At 47.6% G+C, this 14096-nt stretch overlaps 1 protein-coding gene across 3 annotated transcripts in view; it reads left to right on the forward strand.

Annotated features, from left to right (window-relative positions):
* Nucleotides 1–14096, forward strand: part of AJAP1 (adherens junctions associated protein 1) — a 189029-nt gene that overhangs the window by 55358 nt on the left and 119575 nt on the right. The window lies entirely within an intron of this gene.

The raw sequence follows: 14096 nt of genomic DNA on the forward strand, positions 1-14096 counted from the left end.
CTACCGCACAGGATGTCTGTTGTGGGGGAAGACAATAAAGGAGATTGTAAGCCGCTCTGAGACTCTGATTCTGGAGAAAGTGACTGCTTTGAAGGGTGGACTCTATGGCATCACAACCCCAGCGAGCTCCTTTCCACCCCCAAACTCTGCCTTCCTCAGTCTGTACCCTCAAATCTCCAGGAATTTCCCATCTTAAAGCTGACAACCCTAATGATTGGCCTAGACTGGCTGGACCTTTTGATCTGATCCATGGGTGCTCTTACGTTCAAATACGAGTTGTCTGGATGAATGGACTTGGATCAAAGTACAATTCCGGAGTTGACCTGTTCTTCCCACTCCCCCTTCTGATGTCCTCATCGACGACAGCTGGAGATGGGATTTGATATCTCTCGGCATGCACTGTTTCCTCCTCATTAAAACATGCCAGCAATTAATAATACATGTATACTCTTTTTCATGTATTAAAAGCCATCTCTCTCGCAAGAGGACAAATACTGGCACTGACACAGGGGCTGCTGAAGATGTCACTCGGCGTGAAGACAGAAAATGGGTTCTCTGGGCATGTTCAGAGGACCCCGACCAAAGAAAGTTTGCATTCCCAGTACCCTTGCAAATGGTGTAGGCTGAGTCAGAAAGCCTTGCCCAAGACTCCCTAGTGAGCATCAGGGCTGAGCGGAGGCTGCTACTTGTCTCTTCCCAGCTGAATTACAATATTAACTTTGATAGCTCTCATATTTAATATTTACGTAATGCTCCCCCCCCCCCGCCACTTAAAGCTCAGAAGCATCACATATATTACCTCGGGTAACCCTTAAGACATCCATACAAGGGAGACAGTATTATAACTCCTGCATTACAAATAGGAGTGGGGGTGGCCTAATGGTAGAGCATCTGCTTGGCATGCAGAAGGTCCCAGGTTCAGTTCCCAGCATCTTCAGTTAAGGAAGAGAAGAAGAGATTGGGTTTATACCTCACCCTTCACTACCCAAAGGAGTCTCAGAGGGGCTTACAATGTCCTTTCCCTTCCCCTTCCCACAACAGAGGTAGCTGGGGCTGAGAGAGCTCTCTAAGAACTGCTCTTGAGCAGAACAGCTCTGTGAGAACTTGTCGCTGACTTAAGGTCACATCAGCAGGTGCAGGTGGAGGAGTGGGGAATCAAACCCGGTTCTCCTACATAAGAGTCCGCACACTTAACCACTGCACCGAACTGGCTCTCAGGTAGTAGGAATCAGGTAGTAAGTGATGTGGAAGACCTCTACCTGAGACCCTGGAGAGCTACTGCCGGTCAGAGTAGGCAATATTGACCTTGATAGACTGACTCCGTGGAAGGCAGCCCCATTTGTTCCAGTGGGATGGTTTGCCTCAAGACCACATGGTAAATTTATGGCTAAGCTGAGATCCGAAAAGGAGGCCTACCTGCTCCATCGATTGTAACGGTTACCTTGTTTGGTCTAGAAAGTTCAAAAAGATTATCACAGATATCACCATCCTCAGATTGAAATTCAGAAAATTCCCAGGGCCATTGTCATTTATCCAGTTGTAAGATTGGCATAGTGCAGGCTGGCCTGAGCTCGTCAGATCTCAGAAACTATGCAAGATTGGCTCTGGTTAGCACTTGGATGGGAGGCCATTGGGGAAGTCCAGGGTTGCTACACTGAGACAGGCAATGGCCAACCATCTCTAAATGTCTTTCATCTTAAAAACCCATCGGGGGGGGGGGGTCACACAAGTTGGTTGTGACCAATGTTCCCTCTAAGCTGCAGAGTCTTGTGAGCAAAAATTCAACTTTGTGAGCTATTGGTATTAATGTTGTGAGCTACTGACATTAAAATTGTGAACTACTACATAAATTATCGTGCTTCCTTCATCCTTCCTTCCTTCATCATCTTCATCCTTCATCTGGGGTGTGTGAGCTGGAGGCTAAAAATCTTTGAGCTAGTTGAGTTTGGTGTTGTGAGCCAGTTTGCTGTAGTGGTTAAGTGTGTGGATTCTTACCTGGGGGAACCAGGTTTGATTTCCTACACCTCCACTTGCACCTGCTGGAATGGCCTTGGGTCAGCCATAGCTCTGGCAGAGGTTGTCCTTGAAAGGGCAGCTGCTGTGAGAGTCCTCTCATCCCCACCCACCTCACAGGGTGTCTGTTGTGGGGGAGGAAGATGGCAATTTAGGGTTGGATCCTGGAGAGGACAGGGAGGTCAATGGGCTCCAAAGCCACAGAGTCCACCCTCCAAAGCATCCATTTTCTCCAGGATAACTGATTTCTGCAGTCCAGAGATGAGCTATAACTCTTGGGGATCTCCAGGTTCCATCCGGGGGCTGGCATCCCTACTTGACACTAGTTTCATTGGTTTTGTGCTGGCAGTTTCTGCTTCCTGAAATAGTCACATGAGTGCACTCAACCAATGAAAATGCATGCAGTGAATGGGATGGGACTACAATGATATGGAGCCAGTCAGATTTAACTATGTGATTTTAACTATTGGGAGGTCAATGAGTGTGAACAAAAACCCTCTTTTGATTCTTCTATAGGGGTTTTTTTTGCAGGAGGAACTCCTTTGCTTATTAGGCCACATACCCCTGATGTAGCCAGTCCTCCAAGAGCTTCCAGGGCTCTTATTCCAGGGCCTACTGTAAGCTCTTGGAGGATTGGCTGCATCAGGGGTATGTGGCCTAATATGCAAAGGAGTTCCTCCTGCAAAAGAAGCCCTGCTTCCATAACATTTGCAAGAAACTATGAGTAGTTGAGGCTCTGCTGTAGCTAAATATCATTGTTATCCATGGAGCCCCTGAAATTTAAATGGACCATCAGTAGATCCTGATGTCAGTCTTAAATGCAGAGGGTGTGGACTTTGGGAATGATCCCTGAACACCCCAGTGTGTCTGTTCTAAATTCTCCTTCACCTCCATCAGAGGTGTTTGATGAAGAGCATTTCAGTGGTGGCGATCTTCTGTTCTTTAGTGCTGATGTAACAGTTCTTCATTTCCAGGACTGCCTTAGGCAAGGCATGCAGGGAGAATCAAGGTTATGTCCTTGTTCCCAATGATTTATTCCTTTGCAACATTTTACGAGTCCAAGAACTGAGCACAATCCAATAAAAAAACCAAAATATCCCCAGAAGTGTGAGGGTAACAAGCGCTTACTCAAAGGGGAACCGGTAAAAAAGGGAAAGTTTGCTGAATTCCGGCCAACTGTAGAGTCTCTGTGAATTGTTTGCCCTTAGTGTGGGTACCATTGTGAATCATGGGAGCATAAAGCTGGAATCGAAGGGGTACGTACCAAGAGTTTCTGGGAAAGCAGAGTCTGTGTTTTGGCCATAACCATTTTTCCTTCTTGATAATCCCATGCTTGTGATTAGGTTGCCAACTCCAGGCTAGAAAATTTCTAGAGGTTTTGGGAGTGGAGCCTAGGGAGGCGAGCAGCCTCAGCAGGGTATAATGCCATACTGTCAAACTTCCAGAGTGGCCATTTCCTCCGAGAGAACTGCTCTCTGTAGTCTGGAGATCAATTGTAACTCGGGGAGATCTCCAGGCTCCATTTAGAGGTTGGCAACCTGACTCGTGGCACAGAGTGGTAAAGCTGCAGTACTGCAGTCCGAGCTCTCTGCTCATGACCTGAGTTCAGTCCTGTCGGAAGCTGGGTTCAGTTAGCCGGCTCAAGGTTGACTCAGCCTTCCATCCTTCCGAGGTTGGCAAAATGAGTCTCCAGCTTGCTGGGGGGAAAGTGTAGATGACTGAGGAGAGCAATGGCAAACCACCCCATTAAAAAGTCTGCCGTGAAGACGTGATGTGACGTCACCCCAGAGTCGGAAACGACTGGTGTTTGCACAGGGGACTACCTTTATCTTTAGAGCCCTATGGTGCAGAGTAGTAAACTGCAGTACTGCAGTCCGAGCTCTCTGCTCATGACCTGAGTTCGATCTGGTGGAAGCTGGGTTCAGGTAGCTGGCTCAAGGTTGACTCAGCCTTCCATCCTTCCAAGGTCAGTAAAATGAGTACCCAGATTGCTGGGGGGCAAATATGGAAGGCAATGGCAAACCACCCTGTAAAAAAGTCTGCCGTGAAAACATCACGATGCAACGTCACCCCAGAGTCAGAAATGCCTGGTGCTTGCACAGGGGACTACCTTTTTTACCTTTACCTTTCAGATGATTCCTTTTTTGGCCTCCATCAAAATTCTGTTAAAATTTCTCAGTGCATTGGAGAGAGTCGCATCCCATTCTTCTTTCTTGTGGTATAGATGCATTTGCCAAGATGCTTTGGTCTGGACCTTTGGATTCCCCCTCCAACCACACCTCTATGCCCAGCATTCCTGGAGTGTTTCACCCCCGACCTCGTGACTGCTCCAGTGCTCCGGGCTAGCTCCGGAGCCGAGATGTGCGTTCTGATGAATATCCGCTAATGAAGATGGACTCCGCAAGGCAGATTGCTCGATTCCCCACGAAGACCTGCTCCCCGCTGCCCTCATTTCCACCCTGCAGTTCACCATATGGGTTATGTCTTCTTGATTATATCACCCCTTCCCTGCCCCAGCTGAACACATTTGTGCAGCTGGGTTGGGTGCATTGTTCTTCTTAGGTTTTTTTTTATGGATGGTCAACCTCCAATCGCTTCTCTCATTCCCTCATGTCCTCTTCCATTAATCTGGTGCTCTCGGAAACCTTAATGTTTTCTACAGGAGGGGATGGAGCGGATGGGGTCCCGGTTTTAGGCAATGCTTTGATCCGAATGGTAATGGAATCTTTGCCCTGTCTAATGGGAGGGCAGGCGTCAGACCCCAGAGTCACACAGATGGTTAGTTCAGACGTTTATTCCAAGCATCATAAGGCAATACAACTGGAGGCGGAGAGGAGGGAAACCTGGCTAGGTTTAAAAAAGGTAAGGCAGCGAAGGGGCAGCAGGAATGCACATGGAGTTTTGGCTGGCTTGGCGTCAGAGGGTGTGGCCTAATATGCAGATGAGTTCCTGTGGGGCTTTTTCTACAAAAAGGCCTGGTGTGAAACAATGGTGATGTCAGGGGGTGTGGCCTAATATGCAAATGAGTTCCTGCTGAGCCTTTTAAAAACAAAGTCCTGAAGAGAAGGGTGGGTAAATGACACTTGTTCAGGCAGAGACAGAAGGTGTAATAAGGAAGTGAGGTGAGCCATGGATAGGGTTGTCAGCTCCAGACAGGGAAACACCTGGAGATTTTGAAGAAGAAGGGGAAGAGATTGGATTTATATCTCGCCCTTCACTTGGAATCCCTGAGTGGCTTACAATCTCTTTCCCTTCCTCTCCCCAAAACAGACACCCTGTGAGGCAGGTGGGCCTGAGAGAGCTCGATCGAGAACTTTGACTGACCCAAGGTCACCCAAAAGCTGCATGTGGTGAGTGGGGAATCAAAATCAGCTCTGCATATTAGAATGCACCACAAGCATTACGCCAAACTGGCTCTCTGAAGAGTTGATTTTATACCCCACTCTTCTCTACTCAAAGGAGTCTCGGAGCGACTTACAGTCACCTTCCCTTCCTCTTCCCACAGTAGACACCCCATGAGGGACAGGTGGGACTGAGAGAGCTCTGAGTGAACTGTGGCTAACTCAAGGTCACCCAGCTGGCTTCATGTGGAAGACGAGTGAGAAATCAAACCTGGTTCTCTGCTGCTCTTAACCACTACATCAAACTGACTTTTGCGGGTGGATCCTGAGGAGAGTGGGGTTGGGGAGTGGAGGGACTTAAATAGGGCATAATGCCATAGAATCTTCCTTCCAAAGTGGCTATTTTCTCCAAGTGAATTGGTCTCTGTCACTTGGGAGATCAGCTGTAACAGCAGGCGATCTTCAGCCACTACCTGGAGGTTGGCAACCCTATTAAACACTGGAACAAATGAACTGATCAGCAGACCGCTTGGTAGAGACCACTTATTGTTTGAGCGTACATAATTCTGCATCACCTTTTCACAGAAAGTCTCCAAGGCAAGCCAAATGACTGCATTGTCAAATAATAATAGTCATACTTAGTACCTCTTTCGCAGGTAGAGTCATGGCTCAGCAGTAGACAAGGGTGGCCAAACTGTGGCTTGGGAACCGCATGTGTCTCTTTCACACATATTGTGTATCTCTTGAAGCCCCCACCACCCTGTCAGCCAGCTTGGAGAATGCATTTAAAGTTAAAGTTCCTTCCTCCTTCCCAACATCTGAAGTTCACATCTTTCGGCTCTCAAACCACTGATGTTTACTGTATGTGGTGCTTACGTTAAGCAGGTTTGGCCACCCCTGGCAGCAGCCCATCTACATTGCCTGGCATCAGGCTTGAACCCTGGCATCTTGAGGTTTTTTTAAAAGGAATTGGTATGAGATGACAGGAAGGACCTCCACCTGAGACCCTGGAGAGCTGCTGCCAAGCAGAGCAGGCCATACACTGACCTTGACAGACCAAGGAGAGAACTTCACAGAAGGCAGCTTCGTGCGTTCATTTCATTAGCGCTTCCAACGTGCAATGTTCTTCACATTAAAAAAGAAAAAAACCCAAACCCCAAACCTGTTCTCGGTGGAGGCCGAACACTCTTTGATGAATCTAACAGCATGTGCGAGCCAGCCCCGCGCAAATAATTGCCCAGATGGACTGACTGACAGCCCGCTTGGCTTCACGCTGCCTGCCTGGCTGAGAGAGCTGCATTCGGCTTTGGCTCCAGAGAGATGGCACCTTTCCCGGCCTGTCTGGCTTCCACCGAGGGACCCTGGGCTGGGGAGCTTCTGAAGCATGCGAGCCGGGTGAATGAAAATCCAGGCGCGACTCCCAAGGACGGCCACCTTTCCGACAAAAAAGCTTTCTCTCCCTCGCCCGGCTGGCTGCTGCTTCCCAGTCATGTTGACCTTCTCCTTTGGCTCAGCTAAGTGCAAACCCAAGAAGGCAGAGAAGCCTCCCGAATGGCAGGATGGCAGAGCGTGCTGTGATTCATTCCTCCTTCTCTCTCTCTCCCCTCCACCCCAAGCCCTTGTCTCTTCCGAGCTTTGTTCTTTTGGCAACCTGCTTCCCATCAAGGAGAGTTGGGGAGGATGTAGTCCAGAGGATCTCAATGGCAATGCAGGTCACTGCCGCAGAACAGCAGTGGCTTCTGCCGGCTCAGGCCAGGCGCTCGGCACATTCCTCACAAAAGAGCACCATCAGCGGACTGCGTGGTGCGGAGCGTCTGGCCCTTTTAATAAGGAGAGGACATTCATGCTGGCTAATATAAGAGGTATTTTTTTTCTGGAGGATTCAGTGCTCCGCCGAAACAAGGGAGGGCTCATTTAATGAATACTGTGTTCCCGTGAAACATGGCCTCATTTTATTTCCAATTTATAGTCCTTTGTTGGGGGGGGAGGGGAATCATGAAACTGTCTGCAATGGGACAGGGGTTAGGAAGAAGGAATGTATCTTATTGTTGAATGGATTCAGCTGGTGCTCATTTGCCCTTCAGGCTAAATGGACTACGTTGGTATGAAGGTGGATTAGGATGTGCTTGGCTTGTTGTTTGCGTGCCTGCAGCCGGTAAACCCCTATCCTTGGCTAGGGGTTTTTTTTGTAGCAGGAACTCCTTTGCATATTAGGTCACCCCCCCTAATGTAGCCAATCCTCCAAGAGCTTACAGGGCTCTTCTTTACAGCGCCTACTGTAAGCTCTTGGAGGACTGGCTACATCAGGGGTGTGTGGCCTCATACTTTTGTAGCAGGAGTTCCTGCTACAAAAAAAGCCCTGCCATTGGCTCCCATTCCCTGCCTTTGGGAAACTGGGAGGGAAATGGTCTTCACAGTGATGCTCTAGGAACTTCCCCATGTCTCTTATGGACTTTACAACAGAGATTTGGGGAAATCCTAGAGTGTTACCCAAGAGTGACATCACATTCTCCCCAAACTCCACTTTCTCAGGCACTGCCCTCCAAATGCTTGTATTCCATTGCGAGAAACATTGCAGATGGACGAACAGCCCATTGGGGAAGTAAGGGCTTTCAGACAGGAAACAAAGTCTAGGCATAGAGACTGCCTAATAAATGTCAGAAATCTGTGACTCATTGGCATTGCTCAAAATGGGGGGTGGGGAGGCAGAAGCAAGTGGTTGGTTTCATGAAAGAGGCCCATCTTTAAGTAAACTGTTGTGTAAACTATTTGCTATCAACCTTGAAATAGCTAGCTGTACCTTGAAATCATTGTAGTCAGTTATCTGGAAGATCACCTTGTTACTCAAATAGATATATATGTTAGGTCAAATAGTCAGGTGTTTGCTGGAGTCTGCGGGGGGTGGGGGGGAGAGCTCTCCCACTATAGCAATAGCGGGACACCTTCTGGCAATTCTCCCTGTTCCCTGTAGGTGCTTCAAAGATGTGTGCATTTTGCAAAGTTCAGTGAAAACTCTGCCGATCACACTTCCAGGACTGGAGAGAGTTCAAAACCTAACTGCTGGATCCTGCGCATCCCTAGCAGAAACATATCGGGATGATCAATGAACAGGCAACAAGGGAAAGAAAGTTGCTTTGGAGCGCAAACTTCTTAAGCCTCCAGTGGCTTCAGACCCCGGACGAGGAAAGAGCACGGTGTAGTCACCTTATCAAGCACCGTCACACTTTATGCGATCAAACCACAGCCCGAGGACATTACACTTGCAAATCCCATCTTTGTTGAAGTGTTGCAGCGCACACTGTTTTCAGAGCGAAGTTTGCGTGGTGAAATAACCTTTTCTGGCTAATTAAGGCAGCCTGCAGAGATCCCTGCTCCATCCGATTTTGTTTGCTTTGCTGGAAAATTGACATTGCAATTCACATTCATTTGCATAACAAAGTACTCTGCGCATTTGTATTTCATGGAGGAATATATGTATAAATGCCGTCACTTCTGGGGCTCTGCCATCAACCTGCCATTTTTAATTTGGAGTAGAAACTATATATTGTGGTAGGAGCTGGACACAGAGGAGGGGTTATACTAAACTGACCCCTCAAACCTGAATATGTGAATATTCACCTTTTAAAATCATGTCGCATCTGTCGCATCAACCATCACCAGTGGTCTGACCTAGCCTCAGATCGCAAAGCATGGAGGCACACCATCCACCAGGCTGTCTCTTCTTTTGAGAACGCACGCATAGTTGGTCTTGAGGAGATTGAGGAAGAATCGCACTGCTACAGCACCAACCCTAAATCAGACTTTTCCCTGCAGCCACTGTGGCCGGACCTGCCTGTCCCGCATTGGTCTTGTCAGCCACCAGCGAGCTTGCAGCAGACGTGGACTATTGCACCCTTCTTAAATCTTCGTTCGCGAAGCCAAGCCGAGAGAGAGAGAAAATCACGTCAGGCAGCAGGGCTTTTTTTGAGAAGGAACACACCAGGGTGTGGCCTAATATGCAAATGAGTTCCTGCTGGGCTTTTTTCTGCAGAAAGCCCTTGTGTGGAACAATGGTGACATCAGGGGTGTGTGGCCTAATATGCAAATGAGTTCCTGCTGGTTTTTTTGTAGAAAAAGCCCGGTGTAAAACAATGGAGCCACTAGAGGGTGTGGCCTAATATGCAAATGAGTTCTTGCTGGGTTTTTCCTACAAAAAAAGCCCTGCTGGGCATCATTATTGCCTTTGCTTCTTACCACCTCTGAATTCCCAATCTCTGTCTCATTGAATCTTCTTTCAGGCTCAATCGCTTGAGCGATGACATCAAATCAGAGATCAGGGAGTGAATAGGCTGACCCCACTCTGGCTACATGATGATGTCATTAGAATAGGTGAGGGCCGTTGAGACTAGCGATGTCAGCCTCCAGGTGAGGTTTATATCTGTGGGAGAGACACTAACCCAACCATCAAAATAGGAATCTACCTGGTGTGATTATTGTATAAACCAAGTGGCAAACATGCTATCACAATACATCAACCAAACAAGGTTATGAAAGGTACGCAGCCAACAATACAGAATCCATCAAGAGGATAAAGCAATTTCTCCAGGTCACCTAAGTGACTCGGGTTGTACACAGCATAAGTCTCAACGGTGAACAATCACTCAAAAAGTCCATCATGATAGAAAATCACTTAAGATGGAAAGTTATTCTCTAAAAGATGTCCTCAAGGGAGTCCAAGTCAAAGAAGAGTCAAGATGTGGCTTTTAGGTGTTGCTGATGTTCCAGTCGTCTTCACTGGATGGAATTCATTCAGGGCTGGCCCTAGACTGTCTGGCACACTGGGCAAGACTAACTTCCCTGGATCCCATGGGAGAGATGCAAAGAAAGCACTTTTATCAAAGATTTCAGGGTTTCATGGCTGGTAACATCATTAGGGTTTGTAGAATCTTTCGGGATCAAGTGCCGTGTTCTACTGGAGAAAGTTTTCCTTCCAGACGTTTCGTTCTCAGCTGTGGAGAACATCCTCAACGCCACTGAGGATGTTCTCTGCAGCTGAGAATGAAACGTCTGGAAGGAAAACTTTCTCCAGTAGAACACGGCACTTGATCCCGAAAGATTCTACAAACCCTAAAGCACTTTTAGTCCAACGAGTGCTAATGTTTTAAGCATGTTTCATTTTAAGGGTTTTTTTTTTAAAAAAAAAACTTTAATTGTGTTTGTCTGTCCTTTATAAAGTTTATTTCTCTGCTACCTAATCTTAAATAGGTAGACACATGGCCAAGCCTGACATGACCTGGCCCGACAAGGTCTCATTTATGTCAGATGCGGCCCTCATAGCAAATGAGTTTGACACCCCTGCCGTAGGGGTTTCAAGGCCAGAGATGTTCAGAGGTGGTTTGCCATTGCCTGCCTCTACATCATGACCCTGGACTTCCTTGATGGTCTCCCATCCAAATACTAGCCAGGGCCAGCCCCTGCTTAGCTTCTGAGATCTGATGAGATGGGGCTAGTCTGAGCTATCCAGGTGAGGGTGTTACTTGCCTCGTGTCCTGATATTTTGGCACGAGGTTGGTGGTGGAGCATTCCAGGTAGATAGACCGATAGACAGACAGACAGCAGCTAGGAGATGGCTCTTGGGCACTCATGGAAATGGACATGCAACCAGCTTGTTCTATTACCCTGCCGTTGGGTTTTCCGAAAAAGAAGGAAAAGTTTTATGCCAAGAGATCCATTCTGTTTCAAGTGCCCTATCAGCCCCACTCAAGCCTTTTGGAGAACAGTTATCAGTTGGAAAGGAGGTGAAACGGAATATTTATGGCTCAGGGCATGAAAGAAAGAAATCCTCTCCCAACTCAGAGGCAGTCATGGAGTGCTTCTTTTCAAGAGTAAATCCGAGGCAAAATATGTGAATATCCCTCCTATGTGGCAAGGCCCTCTGAATCTCGCTGATTATAGTAATTGCCGTGAAACGCTTTTGCCAAAAAGGCTCGGGTTGATTGCCTGTTCTATTGTTAATGTGTTGCATGGAAAACACCTAGTTTCATGATTAGCTGTCAAAAGCAAAGCCTTTTGTGTGTTGCTTGGTGTGTGTGTGTACACAGTGACTGAAATGCCTTGAGCCAGAACAGAGAAAGGTTGTTGGTTTTGAATTTACTTTTCCTGCTTTTACATCTAAAGCTCAAAGGTAAATGACACATTTCCCTGTTGAGAGTCATGGTGGAAAAACTGCTCTTCTCACAGTGCATTTTGGGTTAGCGATGCCAGAGTACCTCATGGGTGTTCCCTGCTTTTGAGCTCTACTTCTCTGCCACCAGCCAACTGGCTGGTGGGAAGAATTACTCCCCCAGAAGCAGAGAAGAACACCCAAATTAAATGTGATATGTCTATGTTACATAGAAGTGATGTAGGCATGTCAGCAGGGGCGACACTCTGGTTTTTGGGCAAAACTCTATGGTAGAACCCAATTCTACCATAGAGTTTTGCCCAAAAACCAGAGTGTCCCCCCCATGTCCCTAATGTTTCTATGTCACTTCCAGGTCATGTAGGCACGTTGCATTTATTTCCAGCATTCCACCCTGCTCATGGTAAGTTCACCCCCTCATTCCCCGTTGGCAGGTCCAAGGGACCTGGCGACCCTGTTTTGCACGTGGAATAGGACAAGGGGTGTAGATAGATAGACAGACAGACAGATGGATGGAGATAAATATTGCAGATCACTATATAAACAGGTGTTTGGCCCAGGATTCAGCATGCAGAATGTTTCAATTTTTACTTTATTAGAAGCAAGTTTCTGGCCCATCTGATCAGGATCTTGCATTCTGTTTGTTTCAAAAATAGCACTCCGCAGAATCAGCCAGAACGAATACACCAGGCTGCTTCATACTGACTCAGCTCGTTTTGTGTCACATGAACATGTGAACACATGAAGCTGCCTTATGCTGAGTCAATGAAGGCTGGTATTTTCTCCTCTGGCGGTGGCTCTCCAGGATGTCCAGGAGGGGTCTTTTGGATCCTCTGCCACCTGATCTTTTCTGCTGGAGATGCTGTGGATTGAACCTGGGGCCTCCTGCAAGCCAAGCTGATGTTTCATCGGTGAGCCCCAGGTTTTCCCCTGCCTCTGCCAAGACAGACGGGGCCATCCAAGAACTCAAGGTGGCGTTCATCCCCATATTGTCAACCAAACCTACCTCACAAGGTTCATTGCACAGATACGAAATGTGGTAGTTGCAGAAGTTTGCTGTCCTGAATGACAAAAGCAGGGCAGAGATGTGTTAAAGCTACCCGGGGTGGGGGGAGAAGACTGTGTAGTTGGGCAAAGATTTGATGGCCATGAACCCATGGAGCTGCCTTATACTGAATCAGACCATCGATGCATCAAAGTCAGTATTATCTACTCAGACTGGCAGTGGCTCTCCAGGGTCTCAGGCAGAGGTTTTTCATCACACCTACTGCCTGGTCCTTTTTAACTGAGGAGTGACCCTGCATTAAAGCAGAGGCTCTTCCACACAGGGCTGGCTCTGCCACTAGGCAAACTAGGCAATTGCCTAGGGCACTGTCCTTCTGGAGGTGCCAAATTGGGCACCCCCCCCCATGTGATTCAGTGACATTATCAGCGCAAGGGTGGGCACCAGACAGTCTAGGGCCAGCCCTACTTCCATAGAGTCACAGCCCCTCCCCATATCTTGCTTCCCCCCCACTGTCATTTTCTCTGTGTGTGTTGAGCCTCTTGAGGGGACAATCCAAGCCACAGCTCTTGCATCTGTTTCACACATTTTAACAAGGTCTGCAATTTGCATGGCACACGAGGGGGCGGGCAGCCTTCCGCTTGGCTGTGCAGACAGCATAACCTGTGAGGTGGGTGTGCCATGTGGTGATGCATACATGCAGAGTCCTGTTTGGGATGCTTCTTCACCTTCATAAAAGAGGCCGTTGCACGAAGGGCCAGTGGTGCATATGGCTACCCCACAAATGCTATGCCAATTGTAGTGTGAGCCCAGTCAGCATGGCTGCCAAGCCCCCCATCTCTTTGCCTAAGAGTCCCTGTGGACTGTCACATCTGTGTCCCCTGCGTGACAGGTAAAGCCAGCAGCTCACTGATAGAGCTCATGCTTTGCACACAGAAGGTTTGATCACCAGCAATGCTAATCCAAGAATCTCAAGTAATAGATGTGGGGAAAAGAACTTTCTCTGCCTGAGACCCCAGAGACCGGCTGCCAGTTGATGTGAAGAATACTGAGAGATGGACCAAGGATATAACATGGCTTCTGAGGCTCAAAGGCAAAAGGTCTTCCTTTTCTTCATGCCCATGGGATGCTGACTCTTGGGGAGCACAAAATTTCTTTTTGCTGTCTCCAAACAATTTAGTGTTATGTTGCCTAGACAACCAGAACTCCCACACACTGCTATTTTATTCCAAAAGACATTCTGCCATTATGAGCTAGCTTCTTTCTTTCTTTCTTTCTTTCTTTCTTTCTTTCTTTCTTTCTTTCTTTCTTTCTTTCTTTCTTTCTTTCTTTCTTTCTTTCTTTCTTTCTTTCTTTCTTTCTTTCTTTCTTTCTTTCTTTCTTTCTTTCTTTCTTTCTTTCTTCCTTCCTTCCTTCCTTCCTTCCTTCCTTCCTTCCTTCCTTCCTTCCTTCCTTCCTTCCTTCCTTCCTTCCTTCCTTCCTTCTGTCTAGCTTTGTCTGTCTGTCTGTCTGTCTCTCTCTCTCACACACACACAGATACACAAAGAACGACATAGAAGATTTAGATGTCATCTGAGAT

The sequence above is a fragment of the Heteronotia binoei genome, chromosome 18 (assembly GCF_032191835.1).
Source record: "Heteronotia binoei isolate CCM8104 ecotype False Entrance Well chromosome 18, APGP_CSIRO_Hbin_v1, whole genome shotgun sequence".
Taxonomy (NCBI): Eukaryota; Metazoa; Chordata; class Lepidosauria; order Squamata; family Gekkonidae; genus Heteronotia; species Heteronotia binoei.